At 29.7% G+C, this 15,860-nt stretch overlaps 1 protein-coding gene across 1 annotated transcript in view; it reads right to left on the bottom strand.

Annotated features, from left to right (window-relative positions):
* The window catches only part of LOC103570558 (ras-like GTP-binding protein RhoL), a 145,869-nt gene extending 131,551 nt beyond the window's left edge, over positions 1 to 14,318 (bottom strand). The window contains exon 1 of the mRNA XM_053742268.1: positions 14,017 to 14,318. The gene's annotated coding sequence lies outside the window, so the exon portion shown is untranslated. The remainder of the gene's footprint in view (positions 1 to 14,016) is intronic.
* Positions 14,319 to 15,860: the final 1,542 nt, after the last annotated feature.

The following is a 15,860-nucleotide window of genomic DNA, read 5'->3' as shown; positions in this document are numbered from 1 at the left end:
TATGGTTGGTGTTAAAATTAAATCTTTTAATGACGGTGAAGTTTGTGAAGTAGTTGTTTCTGTTGGTGATGATAAAATCAATTTCGTTTTTTGTTTTACCATCCGGCGAAATCCAGGTCCATATGCTCTTTCGGTTTTTCTTGAACATAGTATTTAAGATTGTTAATTTGTTTTCTAGTGCGAAGTTCGTAATTTTTTCCCCATTTCTGCTTCTGGTCTTGTTACTATATGAAAATTGTCCTTGTATTGCGTTTTCTCCTGGGCGTCTAGATCCGATTTGACCATTGAAGTCACCCATGACTATGAGGTTTTTATGTGTATACTCTTGAATGGCTTCGTTTAATTTATTGTAAAAGTTGTTTATCGTTTCCAAATTCGATTGCTCTGTAGGTGAATATATTTGTACAATAGACCAAGGTTTTTTATATCCTGGTAGTTTCAAGTTCATAATTGCTATGCGTTCTGAGATTCCTATAAATTCTTGTACATATTGTTTTAAATGTTTTTTAATAATAAATCCTACTCCATATTGGCCTTGTGACTCCCCTATTTGATATAGTAGATAGTCTGGGTAGCAGGTAATACTTTCGCCCATTCTTCTCACTTCGTTCAATCCAATTATGTCCCATTTGATAAATTTTAGCGCATATGTCAATTCCGTAAGATTTTCTTTTTTTCCCAAGGTGAGTACATTGAGGGATGCTATATGAACTACTGATTTTCGGTGGTTGTTGTCTTTAGAAGTTGGAGGGTTGTGGTCGCTTTCCCCCTCGAGGACCAGTCGGCTTGGGGGAGTTTGTTGTTTTTTTGTTTCTTTTTTGATAGTTACTTTGGTTGGTTTTAATTTCTGTTTGCCGTTCTGTAGTTGCTATTGGTTTTTATCAGTGTTAGGCAAGTTTGAAAGGGAGCTGGGTCTATATCTCATTAAATCTAAAGCATTTGTCCTGTTGGTCTTCATTGTGTTTACGGTTTGTTGCTATTTTGGTTGATTATTTTCTGAAGAGGGTGAAGCGAATATTTCCCTTTTTCTTTTTTCTTGGCTGTAGTTGTTCTCTTTAACAATTAATTTATCGTATTTCAGATAAGCTATATTACCCTTTTGTCTCTCTTCAGCTAACTTGGCTTGCAGCTCTTTTCTTCTTTCTAACACCTCCTTCGAGTAATCCTCCGAAATGGATATAGTTTTTAGGTTCTTTTTACTTTTGATAATTTTGGTCTTTTTCCAGTTGTTTGTAAACGAGCACAGTACCGGTCTCGGTTTGTTGCTATCTCTCTTTCTATTTCCTAAGCGATAAATTTTGTTGATATCGTATTCTTCCATTTTAATATTCAAATCTTGATTGAAGGTTTCCTTGAGCTTTTGTATTAGTTCATAAGAGGATTTTTCGTTTTCTTCTAAGCCGAATACTATGATGTTGGTTTTCTCAGCCCTCTTAAGGTATTCTATTTCTTTTTCCAGTTTTTCTGCTTTAGTTTTCAGGTTCTTATTTTCTTCCATAATAGGGATTAATTTATCATCAATTTTTTCCATAATACTATTTGTTATAGAATCCTTCAATTCTGCATTTTGAGTTTGCATCTCCAATTTTATTTTTTCGAATAATATTTGGACTTGACCTTCCATCTTATATTTCCCTACGTGTAACGAAACGCAATAGTAGAATATGGTAGAAATTTTTTTTCTCAATTGGCAACACTGTTTAATATGTCGGATTTATTGACGTTTACGACAAGTGTCACTGAGTGAACGTTGTGTTGTTTTCGTGTATTCTAACCTCCAATCCAAAATTCGATATTATGGTTGTAGATCTACGATGGAGTAATCGCGCTTCCCCGTATGTTTATAATCGCTTCCAGGGGGTCCCATCACTGTATCGATGAATACTAGCAGGCAGAAATTACGTTTACTATTTTATTTCGCTTAATTTCACTCGGGGTTAATCACTACGGTGTTGACAGTTCCGAAGCCGGAAACGGAATCCAGATCATTAAAGATAGCTAAATAATAATTCCATAATTTGTATTCAAATAACGGCTTCTCTCGCTTCTTTTGATTATGACGTAGTTTACCTATCCACGTAGGGACAAAATAATTCCGTAAATCATTCAAAATATCTTGATTAGCTTCATAAAAATCACTTCTAATAATCTCCTCAAAAGCACTAACAATATCATCAATTGAAACGTACGCTAATGCCATTAGCAACTTCAAATTGAGAGCACATGTCACATCAGAATTATATCTAGCTTGCAGGACAGTTATTTGAATGTGTCGCCATAGACATTGTTGTAATGGAAATTACATCCCGAAAATTTAACTCTCGGGTAAATTTCTTCACAAGCGCCAATAAATGCCTTTTCAAAATCCATCATTATACGTAACGGTGAATAATTCGGCAAACTTTGACGGATTAAGCTCAAGAATTCTACATCAGTACATTTGGACATATTAGGCGCTAACAAATATACTAATGGCACAGATTTACCATCTTTAAATCCATGAATCGTGTACAATTGAGTAAATATGTTAGGCACTGATCTGAAAGTTCCATCACTCAGCCATTGGTCACATCGTCTCAAAAAACAAAAATTTTTTTCGTTAAAAATAACAAAAATCTTTTACGGTCACCACCACTGTCATGTAGTAAAAATAACTATTTATTATGAGTCTTCTTAAAGTCATCCAGAAGTATAAGGTCACCACGTGATAATGGGTTAACGTACTAAGATTATAGTTGACTCGGACACGCTGAATAGATCGATTAATTGATGACGTCAAGGGCAGTAATGCAGAAACCGGTGATAAGACTCCTCGCAGTGCCGCCAAAATAATAGCGGAAGGTTTCGAATCAGGTCTTTTAGCTTTTTTTATAATTTTCGCCTTCAACATTTTGGCCTGAATCGCAGCAGTATCCACAACATGATTATGGACTGGAATTACACCGACAATATTACCTAAAACACATGATTATGTTTTAAAAAAATTCATACGATTGGAAAAATTTTCAACCTATAATATAAATATGACATACCTGTTTTCATTTCAGAATCTGTATGAATTATAACGTACTAATTTTTATTAGACGCACATCGTCATGTGATACTATTTTTATTTACTTTTTTTTTTTTTTTGGAATAAAGAATACCGTCATGAAATAAAATGTTGGAATTTTTTTGTAAATTCACAAATTCAAGCGGCATTTTTATCAAAATAAACTCTGCACCAACTTTATAAATATAATTTCTTTGCTATGAAATACGCTTAGTATAAATAGTACAATTGATGATCAAAGCAATCAATCTATAGATGGTAATATCGTAAGAACGTCAGTGATATAATCTTGTTCAAAACGATAAAAATCCGACACTAGATGGCAAACCCAAAATAAAGTATTATATGATACAGTCTGCACTAGATGTCAGCACTCTAAAAAAAACTATTCCACCGCCAAAATTTAAATGTTTATTTGTAATTCACGACTAATTTGGGTACTTAATTTTCAGGAAAATTGTGGAAATTCATAAATAAAAAATAACTACCTCTTTAGAGTACGAGTTTTTCAGGAAAATTGTGGGAATTTATAAATAAAAAATAACTACTTATTTAGAGTACGAGTTTTTCAGAAAAATTGTAAAAATTATATTTAAAGATATTTTTTCGGGGGATCTTTTGTCGGGGGATAAAAATGAGCGTACCGGGTAACCTAGCCTTGGCCGTTACAATAATTACATGGGCTTGGACCAAGACCGGATTCTCCTATTTTGGCCATCCAATGGAAACCCACACTTTGGCCAGGAATGGGTAATTTAGCCTTGGCCATTTAATGGTGACTCAGGCTTGGACCAGGACTGGGTAACCTAGCCCTGGCTAACCCAATGATTACCCGAGTTTAAGTCAAGACTAGGTTACTCTGCCTTGATCATTCAATGGCAACTCAGACTTGGGCCAAGGTAGGCTTATCCATGTTCAGATATACCTATAGTTTCCCATACTTGAGACAGAATTGGCTAATCTAGGTTTTTTATCAATGATCCAATTATCTTACTATTTCGGTTTTTAAAATTAATAATTATTTATTTTTAAATTAAAATAAGTTTTAATGAATAAATATTTTAGAATTATGATTAAAATTATTTACAATTAATAATAAATACATTTTTTTATTCGTTATTATTTGCAATCAACAACCGTAATTTCATAATTTTACTTATAAAAATTAATTAAATTAATAAATAACTCATGAATATTTATAATAAATGCTATTTTCAATAATGGTGGTAGAGTAAAATAATTAGGCTGGGTTCTTGATAAATAATCAATTAAATTTAATAAATTTTATCTTTAAAAATTATGTAATTATAATATAAATAATACAAAATTATTATTTATTTTTTTCTTAATCGAAAATATTAATTAAATTGCTCTGTATATTTCATAAAGCCGAGGGGTTGTAGTAAAATAAATAAGCACAACATAAACTTTCAATTCAACATTATTAGGTTTGTCTAGTAGCCAGCGTTCAGACCCAGCAATCAGAAGGACGACAGTTCGCGCTCAGAGCCCAGCAGAATTTTCACTGAGTTTTTTTTACATCATTTACCTCACTTATATAGCTTGAACGTCAATGATCACAAACTCTAGTACTTGAATAATAATAAAATGTTTTTTAAATTAAATTTATTTATTTTTTCGATGCATGGGCCAAGTCTGGCAAGCAAGCATGGGTCAGGGCTGGCAACCAGGATTAGCACGATGTTATCATTCTAGACTTCTACCAAGCCTGGAACAAGGCTGGCTTACAAACTTGGCCCAGAGTTCAACATAGTTGAACCAATCCTGGACTCGTTGTACTTTCCTGCCTGGGTGAACTCTTGAAAATTTTTTGTCAAGCTGCTTTTTGGAGAGGCTTCTTAAAACATCGTAAGCCAACAAATTTTCATACGAGACTCCAAAACAAAAATAGTCGGTTTTTTTGGGTCACGCTAATGTGTAGTTTCGTTCTGGGTACGTTATCAAATTTATCATCAAGGCTACACTGTTAAAAATTGTGGTAAAATTATAACAGTTTTACAAAACAAAATATGAGAAAAATTACAAATCAGTGTACTGTCAATACAATATACAATACAATTCGAGTAATATACCAAAACGTGTTAGGAAACCTACCAAGATGAGTTGGTGTTTTATTATCTTTACGTAGTAATCCTACACGTATTGTGATTTTACCACACCGTTGATCAGTTCCCAATTAAAAGTTTTTACATTTTACAAAGATTATTTGTAATTTGGTTTACTACAATTTTTTGTAAATTTACAAAAAAAAAATCGTAACTGAAATTACAATACAGTCATTAAAAGTTTACAAATATTTTCAGTATTTTTAGAACACTGACTTGTAAATTACAGAACCCATTGTTATTTCGCCAAAAATTTTTATTTTTCTTACAAGTCTTATAATTTTACTGAACCATTGACTAGTTTCCAATTAAAAGTTTTTGAAATTTGCAAACATTATTTGTAATTTGATTTATTGTATACTTAATACATATACTAAATTACAAATAATTTTCAATAAAAATTGTTTTGTATTGTAATATTACTAAACTTAATGCATAATTTAAGCATAAAAATATGTCGATTTGAAGAAAAAAATTCTGACTTAAGATAAAAACAACAAAATAATTATTTATTTGGTGCAAGATAATTTTGATTTTCCGGATTTTTCCGGATTCGAGTTAACTATTTTTTCTATGTAGTTATAATTTACAAAAACATCAGATAATTGTAAAATGTATTTGTAATCAATACTAAAAGTGAGAATTATTTTATAATATAAAAATTAGGGTGTGCTGAAAAATAACATTTTTTTTTGGCACCACCAGAAATTGATGAAACATGTCAAAATAAAAATTCTGTTAGAAGATCGGCTCTTAAATTTAAGTTTTAGAGGTAGCCCATCGCATTTTTCGATTTCCAATTTAAATAACATAGGAAAAATTTTTTTTACAGTTTAAAATTTTATCACTCATCGGGGAATTAGTGTATCGGAAAAATCAATGAATACTGGTGTTGAAAATTGAACGCTCTACAAAAAAGATCTCTTATAATTCTTCGAAAGTTATTCGAGGTCAAAGTTGGATTCATAGTAAATTTTAGTATTATTTGACTTTTGGCAAAACTATCAGACTTATCATAGAACGGATAGGGTCTTTTATGTAAATTATTTCCCTTCCTACATTTTATTTTTCACAAAGTAATACAGTTCACTTGAACCAAGAAAATTAATCTTGATACAAGAAATTTTTTTAACGATTCAGAAAATTAAAATTTTCCTGTACGTAGTAAATAATTACCTTGAATCAAAATTTTTTTCCGCAAGTCAACATATTTTTATGCTTAAACAAAAAAAAAATTTTACTTGTTTTAAGAATTTTTTTTTCTAAATATATATTTTTTTAAGAAAGATGTGTTAGTTTTTTGAAGCAATATTACGTTTTTTTGTTTGAAGACAATAAATTTTCTCGGAATAAGTGCTATTTTTTGAACGCAAAAATTTTTGTATGCTGTAACCAAGAAAAAAATAGTCAATCCAAGAGGAAAATAGATTGGGAGTAAAATTATACATGTATATATGTAGGAGAGGGAAGTCACCGGTGCTGTAAGCAGCAGCGAAATTAGTTCTATGCTCGCCACGAGATCGCGCCCACCATTTGTAGTGTCCCTGGTAAGAAACGTATTTCAGAACTGTTATATTCAAATGTTAGAAGCAATTTTGGCACGAGTACTCCTCTGTTATTTGACAGAGTGATAAGTTCTTTTTTGGGTGGTAATATAGTATATTCTATATTATACAATGACAAAAATATTTATTATCAATGCTTCCATGAATAATTTTTCTTAGAAATTAAACTTGGACATACAAAAAAGAAATATCGTAAGCTTGAACATATGCCGACATGTTATATTATATATCATGTTTGTATATTTTAATTATACAGGGTAGTCCAAAATTAGTTTTGAAACAGGGAGATTTAGATCGAGGGGATAATTCTGAGCATAAAATTCCTGAACAATATTTCTTAATTTTGAATATTGCGGGAGTTATTAAATATTCACAGTGGTTAATTAGAAACTAGCTTTAGAAATTGAAAAAAAATATAAGAATAAATAATAAGTTTGGCAGCGTTGCGCGTAGTGAAGGTCACATTTTATTGTTTTAAGTAGAATTCAATTTAAATATAAATAGTCATTCATTTTGAAACATTCGAATTGGCGAATTGTAACGGGGTGGAATGCCTCCACATTACATTTAAATTTAATTTCGACTCGCGACAAAAGATCCACCCTCCTTCTTCAACAACTGTCAATATTGTAGTAAATACAGTCACTGATGCGCCGGGGTCGCTAAGGTCGAGTTTTTCGACGTTTGGTTTTAGGGGTTGGCCAACCTTAGTAGAGAGGTGCGAGGCCTAGAAACGACGAGCTGTCGGTCTCTTGGCTCGCAGCAACCGCCGTGGGCGGACGTGCTCTACCACTAACATCTTGGTTTCACTACAACTACCATCTACGACTACTACTACACATGCTGATATTTTATACTTATAATGGGCAAAGAGCACATAAGCCCACCTCAGGTGGAAGCTTATCTTAATTGAGTTAAATTAAGTTTATTTAAATTTTATAATTAATAATTATTGTGGATTGGACCTGGTGTATTTGAAAGAAACTGGTTGGAGGAAAGACTGGTTTGGATTGGAGATTGTTGGAGTAAGTCGAGTCGATTAATTATTGTCGGGTTAACTATTTTATTTGTAAAATGATATTTTTTGAATTGAGAAGTCGTACATTTAATTAAATTTCGTCGAGTCAATCAGTTTAATAAATTCAGTCGAGTCAGTTTCAACCGTCATACATAATTTTATTGTTCATAGTTTCATTCACTATTTGTAAAGCGGCTTTGTTAAATAAATGCCATAGTTTCATGTGTTAAATTGAACATATTCACTTAATTAATTAATAACAACCTTCCTGATAAGTTAGGTATAAGATATCTCTCTTAATTTTAATACGGCGTAGTCCAATACGGAGTTATCCTCGTCCTGAGATTACTGAGCATAGCTGCACAGGTACGTAAGACATCTTAAGTTTTACACGTGTGTGGGCCCTTGTTTTATTGAGACCAAAATTTAATTAATAAAACAAGTGGACCCATTACAGAATAGCTAATGTAGCCATCCGTAAAAAACTTTAGTCTAGAATTTGGTCTGAGGTTTTGTCTTGAATTTCGTATTAATTTTAGTCTTGAATTTGTTTTCAATTTCAATATAACTTTTATTTTGAACATTTGTCACGTAGCGATTCAAACGTAAATCGCTGCGCGCGCTTTTCCATCTCGCCGTGAATTTGACAACACCTCCTAGCTCAAATCAAGCGCATTTATTTATTATAATTTATTATTATTCAAATATTTATATTATTTTGATCGATTATTTTAGTATAATTTAATTATGGATTTATTGATATTATTGTTTATTGTGTTTATATATATGTTTTGATAATTATTTTGAAAATTATGTACGTAATCGATATTTTCAGTTCAGTTAGTAGCACACGTGCGCGTATGTTATAGATGAAAATATCGACCGAAGGGAGAGTAAGTCGATATAGTGGGGATAAAAATCAATATTTTTATCCAGCCACGTGGTGCACTAAATTAATTATTATTTTATTATTTGAAAGAGATAGTACCGATTCTGTTTATGTTTATTGATAGGATATATTATTCGATTTATTAGTATGATATAACTCAGGTAGTGTGACAATTTTATATGTTTTATTTTAATTGATAATTTCAGGTCCGAGGTCATGAGAGGGGATAACACGTGAGTGATTACCCTCCCTCGGAAAAATCAAGGAAAGATATAGTCAGAGAGGACCGGGATTTTGTGAAGGTAGGACGTGTTGTTGTCCGTGATTATTTTTGAGAAAATTGTTCTGGCCCAGTTGCCGTAATTTTGTAAAATTAAATAGTTAAACTTTATTTAATTTGGATAATTGATATTCTGTTATATGAAGTAAAAATATAGTTCATGTGATATTATTCAAAAATTCCAGAAGTTAATTGTTATCAACGCCGGCAAGTCAGTTGTATCTTCATTTGTTGCATCGGCTATCGCTGGTCCTTCGGTAGAGTTGATCGCGGTATTTGCTTGATAAATAATTGACATTGAGTTATATTGTTATAATAAGTTGAATTCGTTTGGCGTACGTTCCATGTACGTAGACGCGTCGAGCAAATTCCTTAAAGAATTAGACAAAGATAGCAAGTGTGGCTCTTTGTCTTACACTAGTATTTCATATATTATTTTAAAAGTATAGTTAAGTGTTTAATATTATTTCTCTGGGTAAAATTATTTGAATTGAATTGATTATTATTGTAACCATTTTTGGAGTATATTTAAATATATTTTGAATTGAATACTTTAGTAAAAGGAAACCAGTGATAGCCCATATTTATTTGTTTGTTTCCTGGATATATTTAGTAATAATTATTCCTTATTATTATTTTTTTATTCATCATATATTTGTTTGGTTGTCATTCCGCTTGATGCATACATTCTCGCTCAAGATTTTGTCCCGTGATCTCTCCCCTGATCGTTATTAGTTTTGTCCACTTTGTAAAAACGGATTGGCGCCCTCGTGCACTAACCCAGCCTGAGGAGCTGGTCCAGGCACATCTTTAGTTTGTTAAAAATTGTTTATTGTTTTTAGTAATAATTATTATTGTTATTTATAATTTTTTTAATACACTTGGGTGACCAAATACGACTCCGGGTTTATTTCACGTCTCCGTCGTGAAAAGAAAAACGGTTTACGTTATACACTTTGTCTAAAATATTTCTTTGCTCTTAGTCTTGGATTAAGTCGTGGTTGCTGTTTTGGCTCTAGTCTCGAATTTCGACTTGGTTTGAGACTTGAATTTTGTCTGGTTGGTTATATTAGCTATTCACCAATTCGAATGTTTCAAAATGAATGACTATTGATATATGAATTTAGTTCTATATAAAATAATTAGATGTGAACTTGACTACGTGCAACGCTGCCAAAATTATAATTTATTCTTTTATATTTTCTTCAATTTTTAGAGCTCGTTTCTGATTATAAACTTCAAATATTTAATAATTCTCACAATATTTGAAATTAAGAAATATTGTTCAAGAACATTCAGCTCAGGATTATCTTCTCAATCTAAATCTCACCGATGTAAAACTAATTTTGGATCACCCTGTATAATTGTATAATTAAATCCAGAGAAAAATAGTTATTTTAATGAACATAATCTTTCAACAACCGATTATATTATAATATAAACGGTGCTATATTATTCATTATAATTTTAGAATATACGATTTTTTCATAGAGAGAGTTCTATTACTTAGGTACTTTATTGGCAAAAATATTTGTTTTCTACATTGTCTATTCTGTTTATAAATCATACAGAAAATTTGACTATAATTCGTATATTGTTTTGCATTGTACTATTGCATTATAAAATCGAATTCACTTATAAAAATTTGATAATGATAATCTAAGGAACACATTAGAGAGTAGTTTTATTGAATGTGCTGATTTATGATAATACTAAATTTTCACTGACAAAAATAGATAAATCGTAAATATTAATATAGATGGAGGATAATCTCTGTTAATTCAATTTACGTGATAATACTGTTTCATTCCATACGAAATATTTATAACCGTGAATGTAGTCAAATATGTATCCATGATTATAACTTGGACATATCCTAGTTTATGTGACATTTTGCCGCAAGATTATAAACGTGAGATATAATTTAGAATTATAATCGAGATAACAATCAGTGTTGCCAACTCTACGGATTTTACCGTAGATCTATTTTCTGAAAAATTGATCTATTCTATCACAAAACCAAAAATTTTTCATCCTTAAGAAGCGTCTGGAGATCTACGAATATTTTGAAATAACTACGGAATTCTACGGATTTGAAAAAATTCGAGTTGGTAACACTGATTACAATCATCATATTTTAATTTCAAAATTGTAAATTAAATTATAATTTTTCAGATATAATTTTAAATTATAATCCAAATTATAAACCATAGATTATAACTCTCACTTATAATTTAAATTATAAATTTTCAAATACAATTTTAAATTCTAATCGAAATATAAATATATAATTATACATAACTTTATTAAGTTACATATGGGGCATTCCACGTCAAATCGGACGGTTTTAAGAATTTTAATTTTTGATTTCCGTTGTTTTTCGATTTTTTTAGTACTTCAAAAAACTCATCCTCCTAAATTTCAACATTTTTTTAATCATCGGTTTAAAAGATATGAAATTTTCAAAAAAACCGCTCTTTTCATGGTTTTTTGCTCATAGGTTTTTGAAAAATATTTTGAATAAAAAAACTCATAGAATAAAAAAGTTTCATTATTCCATGTACTTTTTATAAAAAAAAAAAAAAAAATACAAATGATTTTTTAAAAAAATTTCTCCGCGTTATTTTTGAATTTTAAAACATTAAATTCGTTTTCTGAAAATCATGCATATTTTGATTTTCCTAAAAATTTTCGTCAACAAACTACTATTTATTCCACAACATTTTAGGTGTTTCCGGTCGTGGGAACTCTGTGGCTACTATTTTTTTTTCAATTATTGAAAATGAAAAAATTTTTTTTTTTTGCTATAAATTATTGTCCGTACCGATTTTTGGCACTGTACACTTGTTTTTCTATCATATAAAAAAATTAATTTCGATATTTTTTGTTCTGAGTAGGGATTTAAAAACGTAAAGCAAAAGTTAATGCTATTCATAAGAAGTTATAATAAAAGTTGATGGCTAACAAGCTCTTTCGATTGCTACCTCAACCATCCAAATCGATTCATTAGTTCAAAAATTACAAAGAGTTTACACACACACACACACACACACACACACACACACACACACACACACACACACACACACACACACACACACACACACACACACACACACACTCGGACATCATTCTGAAAATAATCAGAATAGCTTCCTAGGACCTCGACATCTGATGAAAACTCGATTTTCGAAAATCGGGGTGAAAACAATAACTTCCCGAAATTTTTGAAAATCGTCGATTTTCTTAGCGGGAAGTTAAAAAAAAATGAGAAGTTAAAATCTTTTTAACTTCACTAAATTTTTTTAAATTTTATATCTGAGTATTTTATAACATACTTAATCATTGAAACTTCGAAATTTTTGAGCTGTCATACCGCTTTGGGTCTTGTTAGTCTATTTCCAAGAATTAAAAAAAAAATTTTTTCTTTATAACATTTATGAATGCGGTAATAGATTAAAAAATTTTATAGGCTTTTTCTTATGAATCATTTTGCAGTTTTTATGAATAGTTTTAAGTTGTTCGGTCGTATCTAAATTATTTCACAAAATATTATGATTCAAACACCCGCACATCTTGATATTCACTTAGAAATTGCGATTTAATAAAATTTCCTAAAACTCGATTGTATAAAATTTTATATAATTATATAAAATTTTTTCGATCGAATGTAAAAATATCTATAATTATATTTGAAATAACAGATTTATATATATTTATATAAAAATATATGATTATATATAGTTATATAAGACGATATATAAACTTATATAATTATGTATATTTTTATATAATTTACAATGAAAAGTTTAAAATAATCAGATATAATCATGTATAATTCTACAAAATTATATAATTATATATTATATATATGATTATATATATAATATATAATTGTATAATTTTATATAATCATATGTATAATTATATATTTGATTATATATTATGACATAATTTTTTCTTCCCGGAACATAAAAAATATATTTTAGGATGTAGTTTATTATAACTTCGGTTAGAATTTGTGGATATATCTGAGAATATAACTCTAAAAATATATTTTGGGGTATAATCTATTATAATGTTGGTTATAATTTCGGATATATCTAAGGATGTAACTCTGAAGATACATTTTGGGGTATAATTTATTATTATTCCGGTTATAATTTGCGAATATATCAGCGAATGTAAGCTTAAAAATATATTTTGGATTATAACGTATTATAAAGTTGCTTATAATTTGCGGATATATTTCGACAATACACTTCAAATTATGATAATTATAACTGATGATATTTTAGGTTATAAATTTTTTCGTATGGGACAAAAACATCTCAGATAAGTGAGATCGATTATCATGAGAAATAAAATTTTCGTCAATGCCGATTTGCTTTTTATTCGAACTTTTATCGACAAATATACCATGTAAGTTTGTAGAAAAATTTCGTTAACAACTGAATCTTCTCTCTAAACAAGAATTTGTGAAAATAAGTGAATATTCAGTAATTCAAAGTGCAAATCGAACCACTAATTGCAAAAAGTAGTTCGATTGACACTCTAAAATAGTGGATATTCACTTATTTTACTCATTCACGTTTAGAGAGTATGGTTATCTCAATAAATGTTTGTTTTTTTTTTTAATTTTTTTGTAGCTAAAAAAAGAATACACTTGAAATAGGAATATATTGATAACTTTATTATTTCGATATTATTGAAATTCTCAATTATTAATTATGTTATAAAGTCACAAATTTTTGTGTTTTGCATCATTTCTTTTTTAATACTTAAAAGATGTATTTTTGAAGATAGCAGATAAGAATTAAATAAGTAAAAAAAATTGAAAGTAGAAGATAAAATATCTTATCGTCATATACAATCATCATCCTGTTTCAAATATAGTTTTGTTGTTGTCAATGACGTATTTTTTTTTTATCTCTCTCTTCCATTGTTCTTTTGGCCTTAGAGAAAAAAGAATTTAAAAAAAAAAAAAAAAAAAAAAAAAAAAGAAAACAAAAAATAATGGTGATAATTTAAGTATAAATTAATTTGTAGATGTTTATAATTAGAATTAAATAATTAAATGACTCACTGCTTATTGATAACACGCAATAATTTATCGCTTGAATGATTCTTGAACATAATATAAGTTTGTAATAAGAGATCAAACGATCAGATTAATATTCACTTGCAAAATTTCATACGTATTGAAAACTTAAGAAATGTGATTCTAGTAAAGTTTACTTAAACGATAGAAAAAATTAGAAAGAGACAAGTACAATTCGAATGCAACTACTTATTACAGTAAACTCAAGTCGAATGACGACACATGTGATGATAAATATACATTGAATAGAAGTTCATGTTTGTTTTTTAAATTATCACCACTAGGGCGCGGTATTTTTATTGCGCATGTGCTATAAAAAAATTTGGAATTACCCACTTGTTTGCAGCTTAAGAGGTACACAGCTACTAAAAATGTGTCAGCAGTATTACAACATTAAAGTTCAATGCACTGAAAGAAATAAATGGGAGTTGTAGGTTAATATTATTTGCGGAGAATAGTAGACGAGAGGTCACCGGCGATTTGACTGTCGCTGAAATATGTTATTCGACACTATGTTCTGAAATATGTGTATTTTTTTATCTGCGGAAAAACTGTTTATAGGGTGATACAGACTTCTAGAGTTTACCACCTAACAAGATAGTTTTAAAGTCATTTACGTACTAAAATGCTGTTTTTGCGAACATTTTTATTTTCCTTAGCCTACACAGAAGAACAGTTAACTTCAAGGAAAATACTGTCTTTGAAATGTTTTTTCTTGATTAAAAAAAAAAATAAAACACATAATTCAACTTTTTTTTGGTTCAAGACAGTAAATTCTCTTGCTTCAAAAAAATTTATCCTTGAAACAAAATTGAAAATTTCCTGGATTAAGAAAACAAATTATTGGCTAAAGAAAATAAGTCATCTTACTCCAAAAAATCAACATTTTGAACGAAAAAAATTCTTCTGCTCCGAAAAATAAATTGCTTAAGTAAAAACAAAAGATGCTTATGCTAAGAAAAAAAATTTCTTGCTCCAAAAGTTTGCTTCGTTAATAAGAACGAAAAATTTTCTCAGTCAGAAATGATTTCCTCCGAAATATTCTGTAACTTTTAAACGGATGAACTGATTCTGCTTTTTGAGGTAGCGTTTCAAGCAGGGCATTAATTCTAATAATTTCTAAAAAATTGAGCACAAGTGATTCGGTACGTTCGGCGATATTTAAAAAATAAAGTTTTATCAAAAATATTTTTTTCTGATAACGTAATGTAGTTGATGAATTGATTCCAAAATCTGATCAGCTTTAAAACTTTATAAGCCACATCGAGTGCCACCTTCACCATTAAAATCGGTCTGTTAGTTTAATCGAAACCGTTGTCGAAAGAATTACAAAAAAGTGTTTTTTTCTAACAAAATTAGAATCGTTAAGCTAAAAGATAAAAAATTTTCATTGGACGTGTGTGGTTAAAAAACTGCGTCGAATGTCGCCTCAAACGTCAAAATCACTTCTTTATTTCAAAAGATATTGATGATTAAAACGAATAAAATAACGATTTACTTAAATTTTTATAGTTTTTTTTTAAGTTTTTCAGAAATGGCTCGATCAATTGATTTGAAAATCTTAACAGCTCTAAAACTCAACGAAACGCGTCGATTGCCGCCTCATTCATCTCAATCAATTAGTTCGTTCAAGAGATTTGATCAGCAAAAGAAATAGTAAAAACGCTTTTTCGCAAATATCTTTAAACCGACTGAACCAACTATACCCAAAATTTTATCAGCTCTAGAACTGAAGAAAACGTGCCGACTGTCACATTGAACATCAAAATCAGTTAATTGGTTTGAAAGACATCGCCGACGAACAGTTTAGAAAATAACATTTTACGTCA

This window comes from Microplitis demolitor, chromosome 10 (assembly GCF_026212275.2).
Source record: "Microplitis demolitor isolate Queensland-Clemson2020A chromosome 10, iyMicDemo2.1a, whole genome shotgun sequence".
Lineage (NCBI taxonomy): Eukaryota > Metazoa > Arthropoda > Insecta > Hymenoptera > Braconidae > Microplitis > Microplitis demolitor.
Note: the sequence above shows the minus strand (reverse complement) of the source record. Positions and strands in the feature narration are given on the sequence as shown.